We start from the raw sequence: 5,447 nt of genomic DNA, 5'->3' as shown, positions 1-5,447 counted from the left end.
GAGCTGGGAACAATTGTGAAATAAGATCCTTGTACAGTCGCTTAGGTGGTACCGTCGCTAAATACTCTACAGAGTACCTCACGCTCAAAAACTTGAACGACCACACCACTTCTCGCAGGAAAGTTGTCTGTAATTGTACATACGTGTCCTGCTCGAAATCTTTGCCTCAATCTATCGAAACGGTGAAACAGCTGATGAGCTGCGCTCAAATTTCGCATTAGGCAGTAACGTAATCGTCGGCAATTTTTCTTCCTTCTCTATTTTCTCTTCAGTCCGCACGAGGTGGTGGTGGTAGAAAACATTTATATAGGACAAATACAGGAGGTTATGCGTGAGCTGACCCTGAAGGGGCCAACCCTCACAAACACTAGGTGGAGGTCCCTAGTTCGGGACCCCAGTGGCGTCTGCCGCCGCTCGGGCTCGCCCGACTAAGGCCCGTTGGGCCTTCAGGTCGGAGCAGCCGAGCAGGGTCGCCTCCCAGTCCTCCTGGGTTGGGTTAGGGTGAGGGGGGATAGCCGGATTTGAGGGGCAGGCCCACACCATGTGGTAGATGTCCGAAGACACCACCCCACAGTGCGGGCAGCTGCCAGAGAAAGCAGGGTCGAAGTGTTTTAGAGCTGCCGGGCACAGCAGTGTGTTTGTATAGAGGCGGAGTAAGAGCCGCTCATCCGCCTTTGAAAGGCCTTTACATGGGCGGGGGTAAAGGCTGTGGCTAGATTGGTAGTAATTTACGATATCTTTGAATGTATAAGCCGGATTAGGATCAGCGTCCTGGTCGGAGGGGGAGGAGGAGGAAACTTCCCGGAGAGAGAGCGCGCGCGCGGCGGCGTCGGCAGCCTCGTTTCCAGCTAGCCCCTGATGAGCAGGAGCCCAAATAATATATCGGGTAGCGGGGTCCCCAATGTAGGAGCTATGTTGAAGTATTCGGTAGGCTAGATAAGGGGTCCAGCCCTGTTCGACATTCCGACAGGCCCCTCGCGAGTCGGAAATTATATATTTCGAGTCAGAGTGGGAAGCAGCCAATGCTATGGCGACCTCCTCCGCATGAGTTATGTTGCGGGCTCTGAAGCTAAGACCGTTGACTGTTTTCGACTCGTGGACGACTGCGGCCGTGTACCACCCCCCATGGTGCGGGCCAGAGGCGTCCACATAAAAAACGCCGGGTTTAGAACCATAATGGCGTGCCAGGGCTTCCGCCCGCGCCAGGCGTCTGCCATCATGGTCTTCGCGTGCCATTTTGGCGGGAAGAGGGCGTACGCGGAGGGCGTATCTCCACGGTGCTGGAATGCGTGCCCGTTCTTCCATAAGTGTCGTATGTTTTATGTGGAGCCGGGCAAGAAGGCGGCGGCCCGACTGCGTCTGCGACAAACGCGTATATTGATTTGTGAGGTGCGCTTCCCTCAATTCCCTGAAGGTGTTCACCATTCCCAGCGCCATGAGGCGCTGGTTTGAGGTATTCACCGGAATATCGAGGGCCCGCTTAATGATTTTGCGGAAAATGACCTCGAGGGCATCCTCATCTTGCTTCCGGAGGGGGAGATATGGAGTCGAATAAAGGATTCGACTGGTTACGAAGGCGTTTGCCAGCCGCAAGGCATCCTTGCTTCGTAACCCCCCGCGTTTATTGGAAACCCGGCGGACCATGCGGCCCACCTGGTCCCCCACCTTGCGGAGTTTAGCCAATGTGGTGTCTGGCTTGCGGTGTTGGTGAATGAAGAGTCCCAGTACTCGGACTTCTTGTGTTTCTGGAATTGGACCTGATTGAAGAGTAAGTTGAATTTTAGTAGTGCATTTTGGAGAGGGGCGGATGTGCACAAATTCCGATTTCTGTGGGGAGCATTGAAGGCCGCAGCGGCTAGCATAGCGGTCTACTATAGTCGCCGCCTGCTGCAGGCTGGCCTCAATGTCTCCAAGTGAGCCCTGTGTAGCCCACAGGGTGATGTCGTCGGCGTACAGAGCATGCTGCACGCCCTCGACAGCACCCAGCTGGGCCGGCAGGCGCATCATGGCCAAATTGAATAGCAGGGGAGAAAGCGCTGCGCCTTGCGGCATCCCCCTGGTACCTAGGGGGAAGGGGCCGTGTTCGTTATCCTGAATGCGGATGTAAGATTGGCGGTCTGTGAGGAATTGGCGGATATATTGGAAGGCACGGTGACCACAGTTGGTTTGACTTAAATGAGTGAGAATAATATCATGCGTTACATTGTCGAAAGCCCCCTTAAGATCCAGGGCGAGTACGACCCTGTCGTTATGAGGGCATTCGAGGGGGTCAAGGACTTCCCGATGTAGTTGAAGCAAGACATCCTGTGCGGATCTGTGTGGGCGAAATCCGTACATGGTGTCCGCGAAGACATGTTGTGTCTCAAGGTACTCAGACAACCGTTCCCGTACCATCGTCTCCATAAGTTTGCCCACACAAGAGGTAAGAGAGATGGGGCGAAGGTTGTCCGTGTTTATTGCTTTGCCGGCCTTTGGTATGAATGTGACCACAGCGGTTTTCCAATCAATGGGGAGTGGCGTATCTCCTCGCCATATTGCATTGATGTAGTCCAATAAAGTGGTATAAGCTGAGTCGGGAAGGTTAGCTAGTAATTTAACAGTGATTTTGTCCCGGCCAGGTGCAGTACCACGTTTCATTTTGCCCAGGGCTGCCCGTAAGTCGTGGAGCTTAAACGGCTGATCAAGCTCAGCGTTCTCAGAGCCTGCATAAGAGTACGCCTGCCCACGGGTGTCCTGTATGTTGCACAAATATCGGTCCCTGAGTTTGTGCGCGAGTTGTGTAGTATTACCAGAGAAGGTGTGGATTACACGCTGAAGATGTTTTTGTGTTTTCTACGGGTCTGAGTTGGATCAATGAGGGCGCGAAAGAGGCGCCATGTGTTTCGGCTGGACATTTGACGCGCTGCCGTGTTGCACCTATCCACCCAGTTAGAGTCGGCGAGCTGGGCCGCATACTCAGCCGCTCGCTGGGTGAGCTCGGCAATTCGAGCTTTAAGGTTTCTGTTATGTTTCTGCCGGCGCCATCGGCGGACGAGGGAGTGCCGAGCTTCCCAGAGGTGGAGTAAGTGGTTGTCCACATCCGATACCACCTCTGAAAGCTGAATCTGAGTTTCGGTGGAGCGAAGGTGTGAAACCAAATGCTGGGACCATGAGGTGTACCCTTGCTCTGTAATGGATGTTGTGTTGTCGAAATTTTGTCTGAAGTTCGTCCAATCTGGGAGACGGGCTTGTGTTGTGGGTTTAGAGAGTGGACGAGTTCTGATTGTGGTATTGATAATGCAGTGGTCGCTGCCGAGGGTTTCCTCGGTGTTGACCCAGTCTGCATGTTGGATGTTATAAGTAAAGGTGAGGTCCGGACAGGTGTCCCTTGTCACGGAGTTACCAAGTCGGGTTGGGTGGATGGGGTCAGTGTGAAGAGTGAGGCCCAGCGTGGACGCAAGCTCCGCCAACCTGCGCCCTCGCTTTTCTTCACGGTGGTAGCCCCAAAGCCGACTGGGGGCGTTAAAGTCGCCTACAATCAGGAGGGGGTCTCCACCCGCGACTCTCAGCGCTCGGCTGAAGAGGTCTGAAAAAGAAATGTGTTGCAGTTTAGGAGGACAGTATACATTGAGAATGTGAAGTGGTGGGTCCTGATTGCGGATAGGGAGGAGAGTCACCATCACGTAGGAATATACAATTTGGAGGTCGAGGTCGATAAGATTAGCTGTATAATTTTTGTGGACACAAAGACAAGTCGAGGGGTCTTGTTGGAATGTCGTATAGCTTGTGAGTGCGGCGCCCATCCCTGGCTCTTGGAGGGCTACCACGGCTGGTAAGCATTCAAAAGTTGCGAGGTAAAGACGGAAGTTGGCCCGCTTACAGCGAGCACGGAAACCTCTGCAGTTCCACTGTGTTATTGTAAATGGGGAAGCCGAGTTTGAAGGTGGAAGGCGCCTACTTTTAGGGGGCACCGCCATCATTAGGATTAAATATAAATTTGGAGGGAGCGACTACCTCAGAGCCAGCACCCAAAGGCTGGGCATGGAGCTCAGTCCCCGGGTGAGGGGCAGCTTCCTCGGAGTCCGAGTCTATGACTCGACGGCTTGTTTTGGGAAGTCGAGAGGACACAACCCGAAGGGGTCCTGATCGTCGGAGAAGGCGGGCATTTTCACTGACATGTTTTGAAATCATAGCCGGAACAGTCTCCATGACCTTGGTCAGGACCTGCTCCATTGCTGCACTGATCATTGAGGTAAGTTTCATAGTCAGGCGGGCCTCCATCTCAGCAAGGACCGCCGAGAAGGCTGGTGATGATGCCACCGGCTCGCTCTTCATGTTCTCCGGGCTAGGAGGGCAGGGAGGATTAGAAGCCAATCTGCTTTCTAAAGCTTGAATTTTGGTAAGCAGCATCTCATTTTGGGCCCGGATTGCTGCCATCTGTTTTTGGAGCTCGATATCAACGTGAGAATGGGAGGGAGGGAGAGGAGAGGAGGCAACCTCACCCATGCCACTCACCTGTTTGTCATTTTTCACGGCACGGGCCCAAGCGTCAGCTGTGCCATCCGTCTTGTTAGTATGGGCTTTGTGGCCTTATCCCCCATTCGGTGGTGGCGGAGGCGTCTGTCCCTTGGCGCCACCTCCGTCAGGGGACTCTTGCTGCTTTTTCGCTGTGATGTTGGTCTGACGTTTTGCGATGTCTTTGGTTGTGGCGCCGGAGTGTTTTGGCTTCCCGTCAGAATGCCGTGTTGCTGCAGGCCCCGAGCGCTTGGCCGTAGAGGGTGAGCGGAATTTCCTCGAGCACTCAGGAGAGTTTGTTGGGTGCCCGAACCCACATGTCGCACATTTCGGCTGACAGTCGTGAGGAGCCCGCACCCCCTCCACTGCCGGCACTTTTTGGCCACACAGGCCGCAGTTTTCACCATTCGGGTTGGGACATGTGTCCGCCCGGTGTCCAACAGTGCCGCACTTCACACATGCCGGAATTGTTCTTTTGTATGCCCGGACCAGGGCAATTTCTGAGTTGTAATGCACATACCGAGGCACAGTCTTCCCGGCGAAGGTGAGCTGGGCCGCGTTGGAGGTGCCGTATTTTCGGATGTCGACAATGTCTCCGGCTCGCCATTGAATTTTTTGTTGCAGGGACGCAGTGGTCTCGCAGCTCGCTACGGTGATGACACCTTTAGAAACATTGTCGGTTTGCTTAAGATGGCCCCGCATGGCAATGGAGCCTTTCGGAGAGGCAAGTTGAAATTCGCCAATGAGGCGATCTGCCACGTCGGCAACCGGGGTGCCCGTGACAACGAGATTTTGCTCCCATGAAGGAAGCAGAGTGAGAGTAGCTGCCGCCGACTCACCCAGTAGGGCCTTGAAAGCTTCTCCCAACTGACCGCATTGATACAAATCCCGGAGGGCCACCGTTGTGCTGGGTTTGAGGACGACTTGATAGTCATCCGGATGGAATCTTGGAA

This window comes from Amblyomma maculatum, chromosome 1 (genome assembly GCF_055883805.1).
Source record: "Amblyomma maculatum isolate TAMU_Amacu chromosome 1, ASM5588380v1, whole genome shotgun sequence".
In the NCBI taxonomy this organism is placed as follows: domain Eukaryota; kingdom Metazoa; phylum Arthropoda; class Arachnida; order Ixodida; family Ixodidae; genus Amblyomma; species Amblyomma maculatum.
Note: the sequence above shows the minus strand (reverse complement) of the source record.